Source organism: Elephantulus edwardii, unplaced genomic scaffold (genome assembly GCF_000299155.1).
Source record: "Elephantulus edwardii isolate Elephantulus edwardi_28Jun2011 unplaced genomic scaffold, EleEdw1.0 scaffold00101, whole genome shotgun sequence".
NCBI classification, from domain to species: Eukaryota; Metazoa; Chordata; class Mammalia; order Macroscelidea; family Macroscelididae; genus Elephantulus; species Elephantulus edwardii.
Window position 1 is genome coordinate 7,864,468 of NW_006399851.1, and position 25,773 is coordinate 7,890,240.

Here is a 25,773-nt window from a genome sequence, read left to right on the forward strand (position 1 = left end):
AAGTAGTTACCATAGCAACTGTCACAACACATTGTATTTACTAGGCCTGGAAGGAAAGACATAAACAGACTTTGATCTGTCATTCAGGTTTGCATGTTTATATTCTTCTCATGTGGGCCTGAATCTTCTCTAAAATACAGCACTGAAGTAGAGGTTTGACTCTTAGTTCTTGCTTATGTCACCAGCTTCTCTACTTCTTTAGGATGTGTTATATATACAGTTTACTTTCCTTGCCTTGGAGAGATATTGTTGTTGTGATTGTTGTGTCCCTTCGAGTCAAAACCCAACCCAGAGTTCACTCTCCAGAGGCTTTTCAGAAGGAGTTAATCACACAGGAGGAGATTGCTCATCTTTCTTCTACAGAGTAGCTGGTGGATTCAAACTGCGTGCCTCTGGGATTGTAGAGTAGCTTCTTGCCACTAGGCCACCAGTGTGGTATCTAATATTATGTACTGTCTCTGCAAACCCGCTGGAGGGTCAGCTATGAGTTGGTTCAGACTTGACAGTGCATAACAAGAGTAATACTTAGTTAGGGAAGCTCTGGTCAACATGGAGTTGTCCTGCCAACTCAAGATCCATCTGGAAGATTGAACCCACCAGGGACTCCGAGGGAGAAAGATAAGAAGTATTCTACCATGTAATTAGAGCCTCAGAAACCTAGTGGAGGATCAGCTATGAGTTGGTTCTGACTTGACAGTGATGAGTTGGTCCTGTTTTTCTTTTTAAAAAATTTTTATTTTATATTTGTTTGCTTACAAAGTTCATATACTTTGTATTGCCCACTATTCTTCATTCACATCATGTTTCATACAATAGTCCCATGCAGTATCATTACCCTGTCCTTTCAGGTCCCTGTTGAATCTTTCCCATTTCCTTTACCCTCTCCCTCCACTCACCAAATTTTACGACCCTAAAGAGCTCTTCTTCAGGGTTGTAAAGCGTTTGGGTGCTAACTAACAGATCAGAGATTCAAACCTACCAGCTGCTCTACTCTGTCCTGTATGGTCAGTATGAGTGAGAATTAACAGCCATTTTAACTTTTTTTTAAAAAAAAAAAAGTAGTATTACTTAAGTTCCCCATGTGACTATATGAATGACATCACAACATCAATATTTCTCATCACTGGACAAATAGACAACACCATGATAGATGGAGAAAAGACTGGAGTTGCCAATCATTTCCTTTTACTTTGATCTACAATCAACATTCATAGTACTATCAGTCAAGAAATCAAAAGACATGTTGCACTGGGAAAACTGCTGTGAAGGATCTCTCCAGAGCTCAAAAGAGCAAGGATGTCAATAAAGACTAAGGTGTATCTAATTCCAGCCATGCTATTTTCAGTTGCTTCTAAGACCTCTGGTAGTTGGAGGATGAACATGGACAACTGAAGAAGAATTGATGCCTTTGAATTGTGGTGTTGGAGAAGAGTACTGAATATCCCATGGACTGCAAAAAGAGCAAATGGGTGCTCCTTGCTGACAAGGGTAGTGAAACTTCATCTCACATATTTTGGGCATGTTGTCAGGAGAGACCAGTCCTTGGGAAAAAGGATCATGCTGAAAAATATGGAGGGTCAGAGAAAGAAAAGAGAATGAATTGGCACAGTATGTGTAACAAAAGACTTGAGCATATTGGAAAGCATAGATAGTGCAGGACAAAGCAAATACAGTCTGTTCTTCATAGGGTCTCTGTGACTTGCAGTCCACTTGATGACACATAACCATAATCACTGGTGGCATAAATGGTTTGCATGTGTCCACTAACCAGGAGGAGCTGTGGTGTAGTCTGTGGCATGTTGTACTGCTAACCTAAAGTCTGCACTGCCATCAAATTGCCATCAAATTCAACTCATGGTGATCTTTCACTGGGTTTCTAAGACTGTAAATCTTAAAGGAAACTACTCATCTTTCTCCCATGGAGCAGCTGGTGGATTCAAACCACTGGAGATGTGCAGCGTTTTGGTTAATAGCACACAGCTGGCTACAGACTCCTCCCCCAGAGCCCCTTCAGATGGTGACTGGGGAGCACTGTAAGGTTGATTAGTGCTGGCACTGGTTCCCACAGACTTTAATGAGGGACCCCAAGCCATCAACTCACAGTGACTCTATAGAACAGGGCATGGTTCTTCTGTACTTGTCATTTCTACCTGAGGTTACTGGAGGAGAGGCTGTGGGGAGCAAGGGTGGTTAGACTAAAACGAGTAAGAAATCCATAGAAAGGCAGCTCTGGTGGCTACCTCGTAGGGAATTGCACTGCTGGCCCAAAGGTCACCTCGGTGGTACTTTGAGTCCTCCAGCTGCTCTGAAAGAGAAAGAAGAGCCATCTCCTTCCGTGAGATTCGCCTCCTCTGACAACCCACTGGACGGTCAGCTATGAGTTGGTTCAGACTCCAGGGAAATGCTTTATAGAAAACACACACACCATTTTAGGGTATTAAGATTAGTGATAGTTTTATTTGCATGTGTTATGTGTGTTTGAAGCTTTTCAATTGATAGCAGAATCTGTCATTTTGAAATTCATGCAGTGATTTACATAGGCAGCAGAATCTACCCTAAGTGAAAAATCAGCAAAACTGCTATAGTTACAGCTTGAGATACCCCAGCTAACTTAACAGTGACCTTTGTTGTTGCACATCTGTGAGTCAGAAGTGACTCACGGCTGACCCTCCAGTGAGTTTTCAGAGGCTGTAAATCACACAGGAAGAGATTATTATCTTTCCTCCACAGAGCAGCTGGTAGATTCGAACCATTTGCTTTGGGATTGGCAGTACAATTCCTTACCACTAAGCCAGGAAACCCTAAGCCCAAGAAAACCTGCCCTTGTTGGTATAGTGGTTAAAACACGCAAGTGCTAACTGGAGCATCAGCATTTCAGACTCACTAGCAGCTCAGGGGGACAAAGACCTGGCAAGAGTCGTCTTCTGTAAGACTACAGTCTTGGAATCCCTATCAGGCAGTTTTATTGCTTTTACAGATTGAGAATCAGAATTGACTCCTCACAAAGTTGCTTTATGTGTTGTTTTTTTCCTTGTCCAAGAAGAATCCAACTAAATGTGAGGGGGCAAAGCAACCCCAAAAACCCAAACCAAAAAAAGTGCCAGAATCCTGGACAGTGTGGGTGGCCCAGTCCATAGGGAGTTGTGCCAGCTGCTCCTTGGGGGCAAGAATGGGCAGTTTCCTCCAGGGTGATTAGTAGCTGCTGAAAACCTGCTGGAGGATCAGCTCTGAGTCAATCCCAACTCGATGGCCACAAACTGAGACCCAAGAAGAATCAAACTAAGTGTGGGAGAAAAACGAAACTGCAAAAATGCAGCTTAACCAGTGACTGTGCCATCCAAGTCCTGGTGACCCTGTTGGAGACAAGAACTAGCCTGGAGGGTTTCCCGAACTGTGAACCTTTGTGGAAACTCACCACCATATCCTTCTCCACTGGAGTGACTGAGAAGCCTGAAACACCAGCTCTGCGGTTAGCAGCCGAGCACTTTAACTGCTACACCGAGTCTTCTTAGCAAATCTTCCACCAGAGGCTGTTACTGTTTTGTGCTTTGAGTCCCACCCGCCCCAGGGTGTGGACGGGTTGGGGGCTGGCTTTCTGATAAAACTCAAATAGCACAGCTTGAATTATATAATGGAGCCGCTGGGAGTCAGGTGACTGGGCTCACTGAGTAATTCCCTGCAGAAGGAGACAAACTGCATGTTAAAAAGCTAAACAAATACTCTTTAAAAAAAAAAAATCCCGGGCTGTGAGTTCCAGACTCCCAGGCTGCCTTTCTTCTGAATTCTCTCCAGGCTGAAGGAGCTGGGAGGGAGGGCTGACGCAAGAAGACTTGTGGAGGCCAGTGGGGGGAGGGGGCTAGATGTGGGTCTGGGGTCTGGGTAGATCTTCTGGGTGCTTTCTGGTTAGTTCCACAATGCTCCCTGCTTTGGAAACTGGCCCTCTCCAATATAACATAGTATGCACAGCTCCCGGGAGACTTTGACCAGTCTGCCAGAAGCTGGAATTTCATGAAAAGGTAAGTAGGGATCTCTTTCTCCGAGGCTGGGGATGCTGCCTGCCACAGAGCACTGAGTGCACCCAGGGAACGCTGAAGGTTGAGGGAGCTGGCATGTCTCCTGACAGTTGGGACATTAGGAGAAGTCATCTGGGGAATCTGAGGTGAGGGAGTGGACCCTTACCACCTAGTTTTGTGAGCACTTAGCCCCCAGTGAACTGAATCCACCACCACCGCCCCTGCTAGATTGGCTCCCTCCTTCGTCCCTCCCTCATGGATGCTGGTCAGCAGCCAGGGACTTGGCACAGGCTGGTCCCGGTGGGGAGGCAGGCGCAGGGGCTGCCTGGCACGGAGGCTGACTGGGCGTGTGCACCATGTGTCTTCTCCCAGTTGACACTTGAGGAGACTGTTGCTCAGTTTAAGAAAAGCACAGCTTATTGGTGAGAATAAGAACAGACCTGGAGGAGGAGGACAAATGTGTAAGGGAAGAGCTTTGAGGAATCTTTAAGGTAGGCATTTGGCTTTTAAATCCTTGTATTTCTGCCTGTGAGCTTGTGAACTTGGGTCTGGTCTTGATTTTACGTTTTGCTCCATTTGGGAGATTTTCTGTTTCTTCTGGTGTCCATATAGTTGTATTTAGTGCTTTAGTCCTTGGACCCAGGTCAGATGGCATCTTGGTCCTCAGGAGTGTGTGTGGAGAGCCCTCCGTGACCGAGCAGATAGATGGATACCAAAGTAGTTATGTCCAGAGCTGAGAGGTTCGCTTGCAGATTTCACTCTATTGAAGACAAGGTGTGGAGCCTGGGATGCCTGCTGAGGTGGGCTGCTCAGAGGCTGAGAGCCTCAGGAAGTTTCTGGTTTAAAGAGAGAGGAAAGGAAGGGGGATTAAAAAAAATTCCAGAATCCAATCTGCAACAGTTATTTTGGAGGCAATGAAGGCAGGGAGAAGCTGTTCATGATAGAAAGGAAAAGGGTAAAGGAAAAGGTTCAATGGCGTCTATCTTGGGACCATAGCATTTTGAGAAGGTTTGCTGCCGTGGAGATAAAAATCAATATGTGAACTGTTCATAAGTAGCTTGCTAGGCTTGTTCAAGAAATGTTACAATGAGTCATTTTTGTCACTGGGTCTTTAAAAATGTGGCCCAAATAGGGTTTTAGTTTGTAAAAATGCCTTTTCATTGTTGGTCTTTTTGGCCACCTAAGGGGCTATAAACAAAATATGGTGATTTTAGAGCCCAGGGGAAATGTCCTTAGAGTGATACATATATATGATGTTGTTCTTAAGTACCGTCAAGTCAATGGTGACTCATAGTGACCCTGTGTATATCAAAACCTTACTCTCTACTTTTTATTGTCTCTCAACACTGACCTACTTCTTCTCAGTTTCAGGCAAATTATATGAGTTGAATGTTCCCAGTATAAACCCTTGATTAACCAACCAGTTGTCACTGTGTTGGTTCATAACAATTTCCTTTGTGTCAGAGTCAGAGCCCTCACATTATAGGGATGCAGACTAGCCCAGCTGACTCTGTTATTATTACTGTGTGCCATTGAATCAGAACCAACTCATAGCTGCCCCTCCAGCACATTTTCAGAAGCAGCAAATCACACAGGAGGAGATTACCCATTTTTCTCCTGTGAAGCAGCTGGTAGATTAGAACTACGTGCCTTTGGGATAACAGCATAGCTTCTTAACACTAGGCCACCATAGCTCCCTAGGTGACACTGTTAGAGGAGGTGACTAGAAAATTACACTCTTTACCATTTGGGGGCATTTTTTTCAGCAGAAAATTTCCCCCCACATGTCCTTGTATTTATTTATAACAAGACAAGTATGTTTATAAACCCAAATTATGTTGAATCATATATCTACAAGGCTAAAATTATGCTAATTTACTTTTTGAGCTTTCTAATGCACTTGTTGGGTACAGTGTAATTGTTAGAAACTGTAAGAAGTCTTTGAATACATGCTTTCATCTGAATCCACCTAAGCAAGTAATAGGCTAGAGGGAAAGGCATTGTGCTGCCAATTCAAAGGCAGGCAGTTCAAGTCCACCAGCTGCCCTAAGGGAGAAAAATAGGCATTCTCCTTCCACTCTCTGAGAGTTCGTTATTACTTGGTTCCAACTTGACAGCAGAGAAGATTTGGGTTTGTTTGTTTGTTTGTTTCAGTTTTCTTCAGTGCTGCCAGTGTCTTAATAGTTGCTGATTTTGTCATTTTTTTTCTTGTATTTCCAGTAAATATTGTAGTAAGTAGTATTTTTGAACTTTTATCAAAAAGTTTCTGAGAGTGAAGTATCAATCAAAGGAAAAGAAAAAAAATTTAAAAGACTTCTGCTTAGCTAATAGTAATATTATAATTCAATCTAGACGATTCTTTGTAGAAACAATTGTGTGTGGTCTGTATGCATATAATGTTATATTTAAGCAATTTACAACTACATGTATCACTTTTTACTCTAGGCTTAAATTTGACAATAAACATTACTAAGGATTCTGTGTGTACCAGTACTGGGGAGGCCTCGGGGATGCTGACGTCCAAGTTACCATCTAATACAACTCTAGTGACACCAGTAATCAAAGTAGAACTGCGCTTTGGAAGTAGATCTCTTAAAATGGATAGTTATGCAGAGAAGATATTTGCTATCAGATAAAAATGAATCTTTAAATTCATGCTTCTTCATTTTCTGAAGCCTGGACAGCATTAGGAAATCAGAGAAGTTCCATTGATCATGAATTTCCATGTAGTCATCATCCCTTTTCCATGGTCCTGTTATTAATTTCTCTTCTGATGCTTGATGAATAAAAGTGAACATCAACAAACAACAAAGGCAATAGTCATGTAACAGAAGGTCTCTCATTGAAGCCTACAATGGAGGTATAAAACTCATTGCTGGGGAGTGGAAACCAACTCAGAGTTCGCTCTCTGCTGGATTTCTGAGGGTGTCAGTCACATCAGAGGAAGTTGTCCATCTTTCTCCTGCAGGGCTACTGGAGGATTAAAATCCCCAGAGAGGTGCTACTTTCAGGTTAGCAGTGCAACTCCTAAAATCTACACCAGCTGAGTACACTGGAGGGATAGACACTATACTGTGATAAATATTCACAAATTAAAGCCATTCCTCAGGAACACACAGCCATAGGATTCCTTACGGAAGTATTGCATGAATCCGGATCTATCCAGAATTCCATTCCTCTGGAGTCTTCAAAAAAACCTGTATTTCTCCATTTCAATAATGTGATAATGTCAGGGATTTATTCAACTGAGCTCCAGACCCTGAAAGAGCAATCAGAGCCCTCAGAATTAGAGATATTAACATGACGCTTGGAAATGTTTTCAGTTTTGAGGGCATTGCTTGTGCTTGAATTTGGTAATCTGCCTAGAATGATGGTGACCACATTACCCACACCACGAACCAAGGCTGGTGGTCTGATAGAGGACTTTCATTCATTCAGGGTGAAGAACAGTGTGGAAAAATGAAATTTATATGCCAAATTATGTCCATTTCTGGGACAGTTCAATGATTTATGGTGCAAATGGTCCGAAAACATGAAATAAGACTGCTTTTCAAATCTAGCCAATGTGGAAATATAAGTACTTGAACAGGAAGCATGGGTTTTGGGGTCAGCCTGACTGATTTCTATCCCAATTCTGCCACCTATTCAGATATTGAGCATGTTTTTTGACCTTTCTAAAACTCAGTTTCCTCATCTGTAAAATCTATGCGTGATCTGTGAGATTAACAACAGTACTAACCTCACAGACTGAAAAATAAATGAGATAATGCATGTATAGTACCTGTTGTTATATACTATCAAGTTGGGAACGACTCATAACTGGCCCTTCCAGAGAGTTTTCAGTGGCAGTAAATTGCAAGGGAGAGATTGCCCATGTTCCTTCTGCAGAGCAGCTGGAGGATTCAAACCACTGAGCTAGCAGTGCACGTCCTTCCCACCAAGTCACAGAGCTCTCTAATACCTGGCATGTTGCTGGCTGCCTTCAAATAGAGCACAGCTCATAGCTACCCTCTTAACAAAAGGCCTGAAGCCTTTCTATAACTATCGCCATTTATCAAAGTTCATAGAGTTTCCGGAGATATGTTGTTTAGGACGTGGATGCCACACATTTGTGCTATCTAGTGACCAAAATATTTAAAAATGACATACTGTATTTTCTTTAATATGTGAGATGTTAATGGTCAACATTTATACCAGCAAAATGTTTGAAAGTTAACTCATTAATAGCTCTATGCCTGTTCTTCTCCCTAAAGATGCCTCATAGAGCCCCTGTTTTAAGAGAAAATAGTCTGTTGGATTGGTTTAAAATATACAGAAAAATCAGTGGCAGAACTAGCTCAGGGATATTTGCCCTCCAGTTCCCTGTTCTCTCACCACTAATCCTACCATTCTTTTTTTAAAAAAATCATTTGCTAATTTTAATTCTGGTTTTAACTGAAGTGTACAGAAAAGTCAGATTTTCATTCATTCATTGTTGAACAATTGCCTCCCCTCCTTTCTCTCCCCCCAGTCTTCTTTGCCATGTACCTCTTATTCTGAGCTGTTGCCATACATATAATACCTAATCATATATTCCTTTTAAACAATTCTTTGCTTCATCTGTCCCAATGTAGCGTTTATTTTCTACCCACTCTTACCCTATTCTCCTCCCAACCCCTCATGTTAGTCTAATCCCACCATTCTTGAGGACCCAGCTGGGAGATAACATCATTGGTGTCCAAACAAAGGCACAGTGTCCTTTCTCACTACAGAGCCTTAGACCTCCCCAGTGATACACTTGGTGTCGCAGGCGTAGCCTCCCTGCATCATCTCTGCCCCTAGTCTGGTGCTGTCTCTCCTCTTACTGAATCTGACAGGCTCAGTGTTCACATGGACAGCAACTGTGGTCCATGACTGAAAGACCAAAGCCACACAAGGAAAACACAGAACCTGCTGCTCTTTCAGCCCTGTATGCACTGTATTTTTACCTTCTTTTTGCACTCTCTTTACATGGAGTCATAACAGCCTTCATGAGTATTGTGGTTTCCATAAAATTCCCTGTCTGTTACAGAGAAAGAGCTAAGAGGACAGATTTCATAGATCATGCTGGTATAGTCTGGGCATTTTTAGAAAATGTAACAAAAATGACTCTTGGGATTTGTTGTAAAGATGGCAAAGGAGAGAAGAGTGTAAGACATCTTCATCTAAGAGAGTTAACATAGATAACCCAAAATTAAAAGACATGGTGGGGAGGAAAGTCCAACAGAAACACACACCGTATGTTTCTAAAGTAAAGAAATAAGTTTTGACAGTATAAACACACACCCAAACTGGAAATATAATGTTCCTGAAAGAGAAAAAGGGAAGGGGGTAGGAAGCAGTATATAAACTAGAATGCAAAGATTTGGCAATAAATTCAGTTATACGCTCAAGTTAAATTATTCAGTCAAGGTTTTTTCCTTCACATAAAATGATGGTCATAATTCTCACTCTTCTGCCAGAGTTGCTGAAAGGAGCAAATGAAATACTGTATTAAAACTGAAAAGATTGTAAGAAGCTATAGTACCTTCTCCAGAAGTAAAGCCTAACAGGAACCATTAAACAGAAACTAAAAACTGTTTAGAATGAGAGAAAATTCACACAAAAAATTAATAAACTATGTGGAAAACTTACATTTTTGCTTAATAGTAAATAAATCAATCACTTTGGATAAGGTGTAGCTAATGAATGACCAAGAGTTGTCATGTTAATTAAGAAAACTCATTCTAAGATGTATTCTTGCCTCAGGAATCAATCAGTTCTTTAAAGAAAAATTGTATCTCCAAACTATTGTGAGACATCTTGGGAGACCCATAGAAGGCAACTGGAAGTCCTGGCCCAAGCTTCCAGAGAAATTTGCTTGCCTTTGTTGATGTTATGTGCTGTCAAGTCAACTATGACTCATAGCAACCCTATGAACAACTACTCTGATCTTTACCCTATGCTAAGCCTACCTCACCACCTCTGACACACCTGACTCCATTGCCACAGTCACTGTGTCAATCTTTCTCATCCAGAGTCATCCTCTTTTGCACTGACCTTTTATACTTCCAAACATGATGTCCTTCTCCAAGAAATGGCCTCTTGTGACTACATGTTGAAAGAATATGAGATGGAGTTTCAACATCTTTGCCTCCAAGGAGCAACCTGGTTTCACCCTCTCAAAGACAGACTTGTTTGTTCTCGTGACAGTTCAGTACTCATTTACAGCACCACAGCTCAAAGCCGTCTATTCATCTTCTGTCATCCTCATTCATTGTTTAGTTCTCATATGTATAGCAAGTAATTGAGAATACTGTAGGTTGGTCCAGGCACTCTTTCACACTCCGGAGAGATTCTTAACAGCAGATTTCCCAGTCCAACTCATCTTTTGGTTTCCTGACTGCTGATGTGCTGATGTGTATCTGAAAGGGGTGAAATTATTAACATCAGTCTTTTCTCCATCTCTCATGATGCTCCCTATTGGCCTGGTGGTTAGGATTTTTGTTTTCTTGATGTTAAGATGCAATCCATAGTTCAGGCTGCAGTGCTTGATCTTCTGTAGCAAGTGCTTCAAGTCCTCCTCAGTTTCAGCAAGCAAAGTTGTGTCACCTGCTTAACACAGATTATTGATGAGTCTTCCTCTAGTCCTGATGTCACATTCTTCCTCTTAAAGTTCAGCCTCTCAAATGATCTGTTCAGCATATGGATTGAGAGACTGTGGAGAATGATGCTATTGAGTCAGCTATAAGTCATAGTGACCATATGAACAACATATCCAAACCTTGCCCTATCCTGTACCATCCTTATAATCTCTGCCATTCTCAAGCCCATTGTTATAGTCACTGTGTCCTTCCACCTTGGTGAATGTCTTTCTCTCTTTCCCTAACCCTCTACCTTACCCAGAATGGTGTCTCTCTCAAAGGCTGGCTCCTTCTGAGAATATGCCCAATGTTTCACTGTCCTTGTTTCTAAGGAGAACTCTGGTTTCACTTCTTCAAGACAAGTTTGGGGTGTGTGTGTTGTTTTGTTTTGTTTTTGGCAGCCCTTGATATATCTAATGCTCAACATCACATTTCAAAGGTATTGATTCTTCTTCTGTGATATTTATTCATTTTCCAACTTGCAGATGCATAGGAAGCAATTGAAAGTACCATGGCATGGACCAGGCCCACCTTGATCTTTAAACTGATGTCCTTGCTCTTTTGAATTCTGAAGAGTACCTTGACTGTCGAGAGTAGAGAGGAAGATAGTTTGCAACTGATATTTATAAACTGCTTTCTTTCTAATACATTTCTAACCTCTTATTTCAGAGAGAATGGTAATGGGCCTAGTTCATGGTTAAGGTATCCCCACAAATATGAACCGTGAAGGGAACTGATTTTCTTTAAAAAACAACAACAAACAAACAAAACTCATTCTAATTTACTGCAACTCATAACCACCCTGGAGGATGTAGTAGATCTGCCCATAGGTTTTCTGGGGCAGTTAATCTTTACAGGAACAGTGTACTATGTCTTTCTCCCTCCAGAGTGACTAGTGGGTTCAAACCACCCACATAGTGGTTAGCAGCCCAAATCTGAACCCAGTGCACCTCCAGGGCCCCTTCAGGGGAACTCACATCTATCCTAACTTAGCAAAAATTTAAAAAGGAAAAACATAGGAAGGAATGCAGGGAGAAGAAAGTAACTAAAAGGTGAATAGTCAAGGGTGAGAACGCCACTGCCTTCTCTCCTCTCCCACCTAGTGGTGAGAAGGTTGCGGCTGGATCACAGGTGCGCTGCAGTGGCACGGACCTCGTAACCTGGTAGCAAGAGGGAAATGAATAGCCCAACGTGGAGGAGGAAAGCATGCAACTAAGCCATGCACTTAGATTCTCTTTTGAAAATCATTGGTGACATTGACAAATTGTCTTGAGAGGACACATTAATTTGTTAAATGCTATATATATCTATATATCTATATATATGTATATATCCATATCTATATCTATCTATCTATATCATCTTTATCTATATCTATATCTATCTATATCTAGATAGATATCTCCTAGCCTTTCTCACTATATCATCTTTATCGATATCTATATCTATCTATATCTAGATAGATATCTCCTAGCCTTTCTCATGGGAAATGAAATATTCCCCGTGCTCAAGCAGGAAGCATCAGGCCCTGGAATATGATGACAATATCTCCATATTTTTCTCCTGGTGAGGTTTGGGCTCAGATAAAAATGCATACTGTTTTTTTAAAAAACTAAAACCCCTAAATCTTCTGTCACTGAGTTAAGTCCAGCTCAGTGACCCTTTGGTGGGTTTCCAAGGCTGTAAGTCTTTAAGGAAGAAGACTGTCCATCTTTCTTATGTGAGGTGGCTGGTGGATTTGAACACCCGATCATTCAATTTGCAGCCTTACTCATTAAGCACTATGTCACTGAGGCTCCTTACATTATTATTATTAGCAAATAGCTTTGTCCTTATCCAAAGGTTCATTTTGGAAGCAGGGGAAACGATGAGTTAATCTATTAAGTTAGTTTTCCTTAAGCTTCAAGCCACTTGGATGCAATACTTTACCTAAATGCCAAGTGGTCTTGTTTATATTATTAGAATGAGGCTGTTGAAAGAAACTCTGATGTAATTTGAAATGTGCCAGAGCCTCCATTTGTTAGCCCTGATTTCAAGGTTCATGTTTTTCCCAGAATAAGCCTGGTGGATGAAAATGCGAAAGTAAATCACACAGAAGCAAGTGATCAGGCTTTAAGAAAACCTGTCCTGGTTTTGTTTCCATTTCATCAAAGTCAGAGACTATTTTAAGTTGATTTGCTCATATATGATATTATATGTAGAATTACTCATATAAAAATATTGAAGATTTTTTAAAAAAATACCATGTCCTTTCGAATAAAGCAAAGGGATATTATCACCTTGTGCAATTTTTAATTTTTTTATTTATTCAGCAAGCATCTATTATCTACTGTGCTTAGGAAACAATTTCATTCAAAGAGCGTTGTGGGATAAAAAAAGATGAATCAGATCTGCCCATACCTATTCAGAGAACTAAAACATGCACATAAAAGTTATAACAAAATACAGAAAATGACAGCTTCCATGAGAACAGAAGAAATGGTTATTGAGGTTGACAAGCGAGAGATAATAATTCCAGCTAGAAAACACTGGAGAGATGAGTTTAACTGAGAGGCATGAGGAATGAAGTCTCAGATTGTCTGGGGGGAGAGGGGAGGCAGGGGCCAGGCCAAGGAGAAAGAAAGAGGAGGAACGGGAAGCTAAGTCACGGCACAGGGCCAGTCCTGATGCACATGAATGAGGAATGGTCCCCAAATGAGGTTTATTGGAGGAGCAAATAGAAGAAAGCAACTGGTTGTAGACATCATTGGAAAGAACTTGAATATCAAACCCAGGAGTGACACAGAGCTTAAAACCACATATTGTTGTTGTTAACTGTGCTCAAGACTCATGGTGACTAGTCTTTCTTTCAAACCCATTTCAGTCTGGCAGTTCCTCTGAAACCTGTTCAGCACCAAAACACATGAGCCTCTATTGACAATTATGTGGTAATTGTGCATAAGGAGTATTGGCCAGGGACCAAAGCCACATGTTTTTCTTGTTGTTAGGTGCCATTGAATCAACTATGACTCACAGCAACTCACTGAACAACAAATCTGAACCTCACTCTATCCTGCGCCATCCTTATCATCTCTGATATTCTTTTTTTTAAAATGTAAGTTCTTTGCTTGTATCTTTTTTTTAAAATTTATTTTATTTCATTATTTTTTGTGTGTACCATTAAATCAGATCTGACTGGTACAGGAGGAGATTGTTCCTCCTTCTCCAGCAGAGCATCTGGTGGATTTGAACCGTGCACCTCTGAGACTGTAGTTGCACATCTCTGATATTCTTGAAGCCATTGTTATAGTCACCATGTCAATCCATCTTGTTGAGGGTCTTCCTGTCTTCACTGAACCTCTGCCTTTCAAGTGAGTGAAATGAAGTTTCACCATCTTTGCCTCTGAGGAGCACTCCAGTTGTGCTTCCTCCAAGACAGACTTGTTTGTTCTTTTGGCAGTGCATAAGATATTCCGTTCTCTTCAATACCACAATTCAAAGGCATCCATTATTCTTCTGTCATCCTTATCCACTGTCCAACTGTCAGATGCATAGCAAGTAATTGAAAAGACCATGGCCTGGATCAGACTGAATCCGTATGGAGGGTGAAGAATGTTCTTCCTATGCAGCCATACCCCTCAAAACTGTGAATGAAACCATTAAAGTAAACATGTTGCCATCGAATTTGATTCCAAATCATCTTGACCCTCCAAGGACAGAGAAGAACTTCTCCAGTTCATTTCCAATGCTCTCAATCCTTACAGAAGCAGACTGGCACATAATTCTCCCATGAAAAGGTTAATGGATTCCACTTCTTGGTGAGCAGCCCAGCGCTTAACTACTGCACCCACGAGAGTTACTACAACCATATATAACTCCTTTGTCGCCAGGTTGAGCTTGACTCATAATGAGAGAACACTGCCCTGTTTCTCCAGAAATGACTGTGGTATTTGAACTGCTGACCTTTTGGTTAGTTGCCCAACACAATATGTACCGTGACACCAGTCTCCTTGCAATCATGTATGGAGGAGCAAACGAACAAAGATAATGGTATATAAATCAATTGCAATGCTGTAGCAGTGGTGAGGTGCATAATAATGGTAATAAGAAAGAATGATAATTTTCATTTGTTAAGTGCTTAATAGATTCTTTTCCTTAGAATACATTGTTTCACCTGCAGGTATGAGCATCTCCATGCCCCTGGCGTGAGAACTAAGGATGGAGGGGATTATAGAGTTGTTTATAAGCTTCCCTCCATAGACAGAAGCTGGTCTGACCAGAAGCCCTTCCTGTCAGCCAATATTGACATACTAGATGCCTTGCCATGACGCAAACAATGAATACGGAGAGGAAGGTAAATCTTAGATGGGTTGTGGATACAAAAGTTGGCTACTGATTGCAAAGAAGAGTCAGGGGGTTCAAAGAGGCCAGGTACAGATGATGGGTTGCTGGTATTGAGAAGGAGTGGACGGTCATGGTGAGTGTAAGCAGCAGGTTCAGCGTACATCAGGACCAAGTCAAAACCCAAAATCCCATTCTGTGGAGCCAGTGCCCCTCCAGGGCAGAGCAGAACTGCTCCATAAGGTTTGCAAGGTCATAAATCTTTACAGAAGCAAACTGCCACACCTTTCTCCTGTGGTAACTGGGACTTTGTGTCATTGATCTTTCATTTAGCAGCCACTTGCACTGTGCCACCAGGGCTCACGGGACTTGGTTTGGAGAGCAATAAAGCCAGGAATCCTTTTCGGAGCCCGCACTGTATTCCAGGACCTGTTGAGAAGATCTTACTACATGGTCCTATTAAATACTCAACAACCACTCTAAGACTGTTGTTGTACCGTTGAGTCAGAACTAACTCATAACTGATTCTCCAGCAAGTTTTCAGAGGCAGCAAATCACACAGGAAAGTATTGTCCACCTTTCTCCTGTGGAGAAGTGGGTGGATTCAAAGTATGTGCCTTTAAGTTGGCAGCACAACCACTTGGCCACTAAGCCAACAACTCTTTGAGGTGGAAACTAGTATTCCCTTTTTATAGATGAGGAGAATGAGACTGGAAGAAGCCAAATAATTTGTTTATGGACATCCTACTACTAGTAAAAACTGGAGGATAGACACCAGTCCAGGCCAGTGAGAAGCTTGCAAGCTTTAGATCTAAGACAAAGGAAAGTATGAATGCTAATTATGGTCTGTCTGTCTCCAGTTTCTTGTTTTTCATTTTCTCCAATATTCTCTCTGTACACTGCATATTTTCCTACCTCCATGTGTTTGTTCAAATTCTTCTGTCCCGCAGGAATGTTGTTGTATTTTCCTGGCTTTTAGGTTTCTTGTTTTGTTGCTTGTTTTATTATTGCGAAGAGGTGGTTAAAAATTGTTTGGTAACCACACAACTTGAATGTATTTTTTTGTTACTACGTTATTTAATTGTTTAAAAGTTTGAGCATTTCAGTGTTACCTAGAACGTAATACAAGCTACAATGAAAAAGTCTTCTTTAGTTGTTTTTACATTTTATATTAATAGAGCAATGATTAATTTAGAGCATGTATTCATTCCTAGGGGAGAAGCATGGTCATTCCATTTGCCTTCTAGATTTGGGTAGCATGAAATGGAAAAGAATGATCCTCATTTCTCATAGTATCTGAGACCCCAATTATCTTTGAACCTCTAGAAAAGATATTTGAAATTTCCCTTTAAATTCCTCAAATCACTATCACTGATATTTAATTGACTATATCATGAGAATATTAAGAAATTAAATATTCACTCAACATTTTTATATTAAGGGTTATTACCACTATACTCATACTGGTTTTATGATTGTGAATGAAGTAGTTTCCAAATATGGAGGACTTTCTGCCTAAAAAAAAAACAAACTCCAGATTTGTTAGTTTTAAAATATGTTAACATAGAAAACACAGACTAACCAAACAAATGGCCATCCAGTGGATTCCAAATCAAGGTGGCCCTATAGGAGAGAGTATAACTTCCCCATGGGATTTCTCTCCAAGACTGAACCTCATATCTCAGTGGCAATGAATTTGTTTTAGTTTAGCCTTTACAGAAACAAACTTCCAGGTCTTTTTGTCTGTTGAGCCACAGGTAAATCCAGTCAAGTCCTTTACCTTTGTACCATCAGATAGCCTTTCAACAGAATACACCTGTTGCCACTGAGTGGCCTCATAATGACCCTGTATGACAAAACTACAACTAACCCATAATGATATAAGGCTGTATCTTTTTTTTGTTTGTTTAGGTTTTGTTTGTTTGTGGGTGGGTTTTTAAAAATTTATTATTAATTTCAGTAAAAATTTACGGAGACTTTGGATTTCCATTAATTCTTTGTTGCACTTTTCTCCCCTGCCAACCCTCCCCCCAGTACACTACTATCCTCTTGTAAAAGTAAAACAAAAATTCTTTCATTGTTTTACAAACCAACCCCCAGGTCCACTCCACCATGTAGCCTTCTCTCTAGACACCTGTCATGACAAAAATACCTAATCACATATCTCTATTAAACAGTTTTCTCCCTCATCTGTTTCAATGCAGTGTACATTATTGAACCCATCTTTCTCAGTCTCCCCCCAGCCCCGATGTCAGTCCTGTTTTACAACAGTGGCACCATGCAGTATTTGTCCTTTTGTAACTGAGATACTTCACTCAGCATAATGTACTCCAGGGTCACCCATTTTGTATAATATTTCATGAGTTCTTTGTGTTTCAATGCAGCATAGTATTCCATTGTGTGACTATATCACAGCTTCTCTATCCATTCGTTTGTTGATGGACACTTAGGTTGTTTCAAACTCCTTGCTATTGTGAACAAAGCAGCAATAAACATGGGTGTGCATATATCTGCTTGGATGTCAGTTATGGTCTCTTTGTGGTATATTCCTAGCCTCATACCGCCTTTCCACAGTGGTTGCACCAAAAGTGAATAAGGGTTCCAGTTTCTCCACAACCTCGCCAGCATTTGTTACTTGCTGTTCTGTTAAATTTTGCTATTCTGACTGGGGTGAGATGATATCTCATAGTAGTTCTGATTTGCATCTCTCTTAGAGCTAGGGATTTTGAACATTTCTTCATGTGCTTGTTAATCCTTGGAATGTCTTCTTCAGTGAAGTGTCTGTTCATATCCTTTGCCCATTTTTCTACTGGATTATTTACCTTTACCTTGTTGTGGTACTCAGGTATTTTATAAATTCTGGAAATAAGTCCCTTATCTGACATGTCATTACCAAATACTTTTTCCCAGTCTGTGGCTTCCCTTTTTACCCTGTTGGAAACGTTTTTGTATGTGCATAGGGATTTGGTTCTTAAAAGATCCCATTCATCTATTTTTATCTTCTCCTGGTTGTAGGCCATATATTTATTGAAGCCAACTGCCTCATCTTTCCCCCATGCATCAACTAGTAGGTTTGAACCTCAGACCTTCCAGTTAACATCTGAGTGCTTAACCACTGAGCCAGTAGGGCTCCTTTGAATAGAGATAGAGATATATTTTAAAGCAGTCATTGAATTTATTCTGGCTCATGATTCATCCATTTTAAAGCTGTCAGTCTTTAAGGGAGGAAATAGCCCATCTTTCTCCACAAGACCTTTTTGTTAACAACCTACGATATTATGCACTATGCCATCTGTTGTTGTTAGATGTCATGAAGTTAGCTCCATCTCATAGGGACCTTATGTACAACAAAACAAAGCCCTGGCAAATCCTGTGCCATTCTCACAATCGGTGCTGTGTTAATGCTGATTGTTGCAATTACCATGCCAGTCCATCTTGTTGAGAGTCTTTCTATACTTTGCTGACCTTCTACTTTTCCAATGTTTTTGTTTTTCTCCAAAGACTGGCTCCTTCTAATAACATTCCCAAAGTATATGAGACAAAAATCTCACCAACTTTGCTTCTAAGGAGCGCACTGTCTGCACTTCCAGGTCCAATTTGTTTGTCCTTTGGGACGGGACATTCACTATTCTCCCCCTACAACAAAATTCAAGAACATACATTCTTCTTCAGAGAAAACTATTGAAACCTTAGTACCCTCCTGCTTTTTAAAATGCCCCCAAGATAACCAGAAATTAAGTATTCTTTCTAGCCACATGGAAGGAGCGTTCCAGAACATATCACCCAACAGTTCAAATGCTAAGCATTGTACTGTGGTTGTTATGTGCCTTCAAGTCAGAACCCTCTTGTAGCTGAGCCTCTAATATGTTTTTGTTTTTCTTGTTGTTGTTGCTAATTGATTGCCTTCAAGTCGAGCATGACTCATAGTGACCCTATGAACAAAAGGCCTGAAGCTCCTCTACAACTACCAACATTTATCAAAGTTCATAGAGTTTCCAGAGGTACATTATTTAGGAAACGGATGCCACTCAGAGGCTGTGAATCATACTGAAGAAGGCCGTCAATCTTTCTCCTGCAGAACAGCTCGTGGTTTCAAACCATGTGCCTTTGGAAGAGCAACTCCTTACCAGTTGGCCACCAGAGCTCCCAATGCATTGTAATAATAGTTTAAATGTGAATCTCTATGGTTAACTTCAAAACAGTTCACTTATATTATAGTTTCTTTGAAATAACCCATCTGAAAGCTTTTGTGTATGAATGAAAAATAAATCTCTTGAACTATAAGGAAACCACAGTGTAGAGAGTTGTAACTGCATGGCATGCTCAGTCGGCCATAACCCTTAGTGATTAAATTCTGGACTTCCATGTAGAGATCTGGTAATTTAGCAACAGAGATTCTGAAAGAAACCTTGAGAAATCTTTGTCCTCTTCTTAAACTGCCATAAATATAAAAGAGAACTGAGAAAAGGAAAGCCCTGTTTTATTCAACAAACACTTAAAACTATCTCTCAAATATTCTGGACTGAATGAAGTCCAAAGTGTGTTTTGCCAAACCCAAGGGAAATTTGCTCCATATGTCTCAGATTCATTTATAGTTTAATCATCAAAATAGTGCTTTGCAAGGACTAGTTACGTCCAAGAAACCTTTTATGGGCCACTTAAAAACATTATATTGGAAACAGGAAGCCTAGTGATGCCAAGAGAACGCCAGCACTTCAAACTAGTTCATTCTGGCTAATCCCTCTGTTGAGAATTTTCATTTCCACCCCAGATAACACTGAATCAGATTCCCAAAGGAGAGCTGGCAGATCACCTGGGGATCTTGTGAAGATGTTGATTTTTTTATTTGGTATAACCAGGTTGGACTTGCAGACTCTCAGCATGGGGTGAGGCCTACTGAACCCTTTCAGATCTTTTGGGGTGAATGGATGCCTGTAGCAAAGGTTCTGAATTTGCATTTGGGAGCACAAGAGTTGGATGGTGAAGTTCCCTAGGACAGCTAAACAGATTTTATAATCTCTTTCACCGATTTTTGTGGTGTGTCTGTCTCTGCTCACAGGAATGATAGAAACCCTTCAGGGAGAGGAACTCAAGGACAAGGTGACCACTGGATTTCCTGGTTTCTGCTCAACTGCACTCCCTTTCATGAATTTCATATCCCGTCACTACATGGCATCTGCCAAGTGATTATTCCAGCAATAACCTCTTTACTGAAATCATCCTATGAGTATCTCAGCTCTTTAAAATCTCCAGAGGAGTTTCAAAAATGAGCTCAGAGACGACAGCCTTTGATTCCAGGAACAGAACATGTTTCCTTTGTTTTTGAGTCTTGATTTATTTCTGATCAACTACCAGTCTCTTATTGAAGCCTCTTAGAATGACTTTAACTTAAAAAGATTTATGTTCTGGTTAGGATAGAGTTCTTATTGCACAGTGGGTTATAAGGTGGGCTGCTAATTGGAAATTTGATGGTTCAAACCCACTCACAGCTCCTCAGAAAAAAAAAAATGAGGTGGTCCATTCCTGTGAAGATTTGTACCTTAGAAACTTGATGGAGGTTTGCCATGGAATTAGAATTAACTTGATAGCAATGGGTTCAGGTTTGGGTTCAACATCAAAATGTTTGCAGTTTAGATCTACTATTTGCTCCAGGAAAAAGATGAGCCATCTTCTCTCATAAAGATTTACAGCCTTAGAAACCCAAGAGGGGGCTTGCATGCATCCAGATCAACTCAAGGACAGTGGGTTTGCTATTGGGTTGGTTTATGAATCCTTGGGTTGTGCAGACAGCTAAATGCTCAACTACTAATCAAAAGGCGGGCTGTTCAAAACCACCTAGAGTTGTCTCAGAAGAAAGCCCTGGTGATTGGTCCCTGAAAGGTGGCAACTCTGAAAACTCTCTGAAGCATGCTTCATTTCTACCATGGTCACCATGAGTTGGATGACTTGAGAACAGCTGGTTTAGTTGCTTTGGTTTTACACTCTACTTGGAGTCCCTACATGTCACAAATTATTAATTAACAGGGCTGCTAATTGAGAGGTTAATGGTTTGAGTTCACCCAAAAGTACTTTGGAAGAAAGTTATGGTGCGTTTCTTGTAAAAAAAAAAATCACTATTGAAGACTTGGTAGAGCACAATCTACTCTAACACACATAAGGTCACAATGAGTTGGAAGTGACTCTACAACAGATAGGGAGTTTAATATTTGTTTGATGTTTTGTTTGGTTTTTGTGCATTACCAATGCTCTCATTGATCTTCATCAGCAGTTTTCAGAGTATCATCCCAGACAAGAACTTGCTAGAAATGTAAATCCTTCGTGTCCATCTCTGACCTACCAATCCCAAGGGATTCCCAACTAAAATGCATCAGGATAACTGAGATCTTGTCAAAGCTCAAAATGCTGGGCCCTTCCCCTCAGAGTTTCTGTTTCTGTAGATCTAAGAATGATCTGGTGGATTCTGGTAGCATAGTAGGTAAAGGAATTTGAACTCATCAGCCACTCCATGTAAGAAAGAAGAGGCAGTAGCTACTGCAATGACTTACAGCCTCGGAGACCTGATAAGACAGCTCTACTTTGCTCTATAGGTGTGCTATAAGTTGATTCCTCGCAGTGGGTTTAGGTGTGTCCTGAGATCTTGTGTTTCTAGCAAGTGCTTTAGGCAGATGCTAGTCTCAGAAAACCACTTGGAGAACTGCTGTTTGATAATCTTCCCAGTTGTTGAGTAACAAGTCCTAGAACAGACATAATAGTGGAGAATATCCCATGTGGTCTTCACCTGGAATGATTGCTTGGGAGGGGAGTATTTCAGTGATTTCATAAGGATGACATTTCCTGCAATACCCAAGGACCATTATTGATAACCAAAGAACCGAAGCAGCATTTGTAACTCTGCATAGAACCTGTGGTAGCATAGTAAGTCATTCCCAAAGTGCATTTTATTATGAAACCAAATTGTTGCAAAGAATGTGTACATCTGAAGCCTCCCCAGAGATTTCCCTAACGAGTACTTGAAGTTCATTAAATAAGAGTAGTCCAAGTCAATGTGCATAGAATGCCTAGAATTTTTGGTTCTTGAGAAAAGATAATGGAATTAGAAAGGTGGAGGGTCAGTGTAAACGAGGAAGATCCTTAGCAAGATGGGTTGACACAGTGACTGTAACAAGGACTCCGATATATCAGTAGATGTTTATAGAGTTGCTATGAGTTGTGGTTTATTGAACAGTACCTAACAATAGCAACAATTTTTACAGGCTTTCGTAAACAGTTCCCAAGTTTTAAAAATTATATTAAAACGGCATTTAAATTTATCTAGTGAGGTGTGTTTTCTGTCACTTAAATTCACGAATACTTCTACTGTGTGCATCCTGACATCTGGAACACTGGATAAATGATGGGGGCAGGTTGAGGGAGGAATCTTGAATGAGAAGTGTGTAGTTGACATGAGCAGAGGGTGATGTTCCTAGGGCAGTCATGAAGCTGAAGCTTAGTAAAGATACTTGATGAGAGAATGCAGCTTATGGGCTACTTTGTGATGGTCTGACCTAGCACAGGTGAAGAACTTATACACGTGTACTGGGCGCTGTCAAGCCTACTCCAGCTCATGGGAATGCTAGATGTTTTTCTTTTAGGAGCAGATTGCCATATCTTTCTTTTGAAATGCCTGTGGGGTGGATTTGAAGTACCAACCTTTTGGCTATTAATCTAATGATCTTTAAAGACTCCAAAAGTTTAAAGAACTTAAAAAAAAAAATAAAATGGTTCTCTCTCTTTACAATGTATTTATTTGAGTCATGCAAGAATCTTGTTAAGAGGTAGATCCTGATTGCTCTGGTCTGGATTGGGGGCACTGTTTTACATTTTGTATTATCTCTCAGGTGATGAAAATGTTCCTAGTTCATCATTCACACATTAAGGAGCAAAATGCTAGAACAGTGGCCCACTGTCCTCAATTCTCAGCTGAATATGTTGTTGTTGTTATGTGCCGTCGAGGAGCTTGCAACTCATAGCGACCCCTATGTACAACAGCTCTAAACTCTGCTCTGTCCTGTGCCAATCTCACTGTCTCCGACACACTCATCCCGATTGCCCCAGTCACCAAATCAATCCATCTCCCAGAGGGCCTTCCCCTCCTGCGCTGTCCCTCCACCCTCCCAAGCATGATGTCTTTCTCCAAGGACCGGTCTCTCCTTACAACATGACCAAAGTATGTCAGACAAAGCCTCAGAATCCTTGCCTCCAAGGAGCCGCCTGGTTTAACCCTCTCCAGGATGAATCTGTTTGTTTTCTTAGCAATCCATGGCACCCGCAGCACTCTTCTCCAACACCAAAGCTCAAAAGCATAAAAAATACACTGGGTAAAAATTAGAAGTAGATTTTTTGAAAGTACTGTAGTTGATTCTCATGTGCAGCCATGTCATAAAACATCTGACAGGAAGCCACAGATTTTATAGGTCTCCCATACTTTGGGCATGTGTCAGGAGGGACCAATCCTTGGAGAAGAACATCATGTTTGGAAAGGTGGAGGGACAGTATGGGAGAGAAGACCCTGAATGAGATAGATTGACACAGTAACTGGAATAAAATTAGAGTTGATGTGTTGGAGACAACAAAATTGGCTCAGGACAGGGCAGAGTTCAGAGCTGTTGTTCACAGGGTTGCTGTGAGTCACAGATGACTCAGTGGCACATAACAACAGTAAGAAGCTGAAAAACTCCCAAACGCATTACTGTAGTATTGCCTTAAACTCATAGAAGTCCTACAGGAAGAGTAGAACACCTCATAAAATTTCCAAGGTTATATAAATCTTTATGGACACAGACTGCCACACGACAGTGGAGGCTTTGAACTGCAGACCTTTCTGTTAGCAGCAGACCACTTAACCACTGCACCACCAAAGCCAAGAAATCCCGAACCCACTGCGATTAATTCAAACTCTGATTGTGCCACCAGGGCTCCTAATCTGTTTCAGTATGTCTTCCCTGAGTCAGTGGTGAACAGTAAAATGCTTGACTTCGCCAACAAGGGCCTTGAGTGCTTGTTTCCATGTGGCTGATTAAAAAGTGGCAAATTCCTTAGATGCCAGATCCACTTACCAGAGATTTGACCACCAGAGGATCATTTAGGAACCTGTCTTGGACAGGAATACTTCAGCCACTCTTCAGGTGTGAGGTCCCAACCACAATAAATGCAATAAAGTACATACCACACAGTAAAGTAAAGCACACAGATTTTTTTTTTTCACACAAATCTCTTGGTTTCCTAGTACATACAAAAGTATGTCATCTATTAAGTTTGCAATACTATTACTGAAAAGTTTGAAACATTGTGAGAATGACCAAATGTCACACAGAGACATGAAGGGAGCACATGCTGTTGGGTGGTGGTGGGGGGGGAAGTGTAGACTTGCTCAATGCAGCAAACCTTCAATTTATGAAAACAAAGCAAAACCCAAAAACCAATGTAAATCTTCAAAGTGCTATCAAACAAAGAAAAGTAAAGTAATGTGTACCTGTGTTCCTGCTTCCATAGGCCAAAGCAAACAAAAAATCCACTGTCATTGTTTTGATCGTAATTCATAGTGAACCTGCACTAAGTTTCTAAGAATGTAAATCTTAAGGGACAAGGCTCCCCATCTTCCTGCTGCAGGGCAGTTGGGGAATTTGAACTATCACTGTTCCACTGGGTTTCCCATTTACTGAGAGACAAGTGAGCTGCTGGGGTAACAACAGTAGAATAAATTTTTATGTTTAATATACCTATGTGCTTGCAAATATATTTGAGAACTCAGAAATAAAAAAAAATGTTTTGCCTTGAAAAATGTTAACAACAGATGTTTCAGTCCAGGTGTCCCCAGCACAAAATAAATGTAAATAAACCCTCGTGGAACATCTGAGCCTGCTCTTAACTGCATTCCGATGGACCTTTCTGGGTGACTCACCTGCAAAGTCCACCCCTAAGTAGCCAGGCATGCTGTCTGTGACTGGAACAATAAAATAGTCTGCTTGCCAAATACAATTGTCTCAGTTTTTACCTAGATGGGTAGAAAGATGAGCAATCTCTTCCCCGGGTGATTTACAGCCTCTGAAACCCGGTGTAAGGCCACTGTGACCCAGAACATACTTATTGGCAGTGAGTTGGGGGGCGGGGGGTTCAGTTTTGGAGTTTTAGAAATATTCCTGTGTTAGTTTCTTATCATGTTTCCAACTGAAAATTTGGTGGCTTAAAACAATGACTATGTATTTGCTTACAGATCTGAAAATAATAAATCCAAAATGGGTCTCACCACGCTAGTCCAGCATCTGCAGAGCTGGTTCCTCCCAGAGACTCTAGCGGAAACTTTACTTCCTTGCTTTTTTGATTTCTTGAGGTGACTCTATGCTTTGGCTTTTGGCCCCTTCCCAGCAATAGCATCACTCCAACCTTTGCTTCCAGCATCACATCCTCCTTTATGACTTTGACAAAGGTTCCTGGGTGGCACAAAATTGTTGAGCTATGAACTGAAAAGCCTGGTGACTCTCTTCTTCTTCTTAAGATTTAACAAGAACAAACCAACAAACTAGTTTACATTCATTTGATTTCAAATGATGGTGACTGCAACAGGGATCTGAGGCTGTAAATCTTAATACCAGCAGACTGCTTCATCTGCCTCCATTCCATCTGGTGGATTCAATCTAGTAGGCCTACTTTGTGACAAATGGGGTCTCTTCAGTTGGGATCAATGTTATGGAAATGGATTTTGTTGTTTGGTTTTAGGGTGTTTTTTTTTGTTGTTTGTTTTTCAAAATTAAAAATATATT

The 25,773-nt window shown here is 40.9% G+C and overlaps 1 protein-coding gene across 1 annotated transcript in view; it reads left to right on the forward strand.

Annotated features, from left to right (window-relative positions):
- The window catches only part of PHACTR1 (phosphatase and actin regulator 1), an 815,088-nt gene that overhangs the window by 310,869 nt on the left and 478,446 nt on the right, over positions 1-25,773 (forward strand). The gene's annotated exons all lie outside the window — the stretch shown is intronic.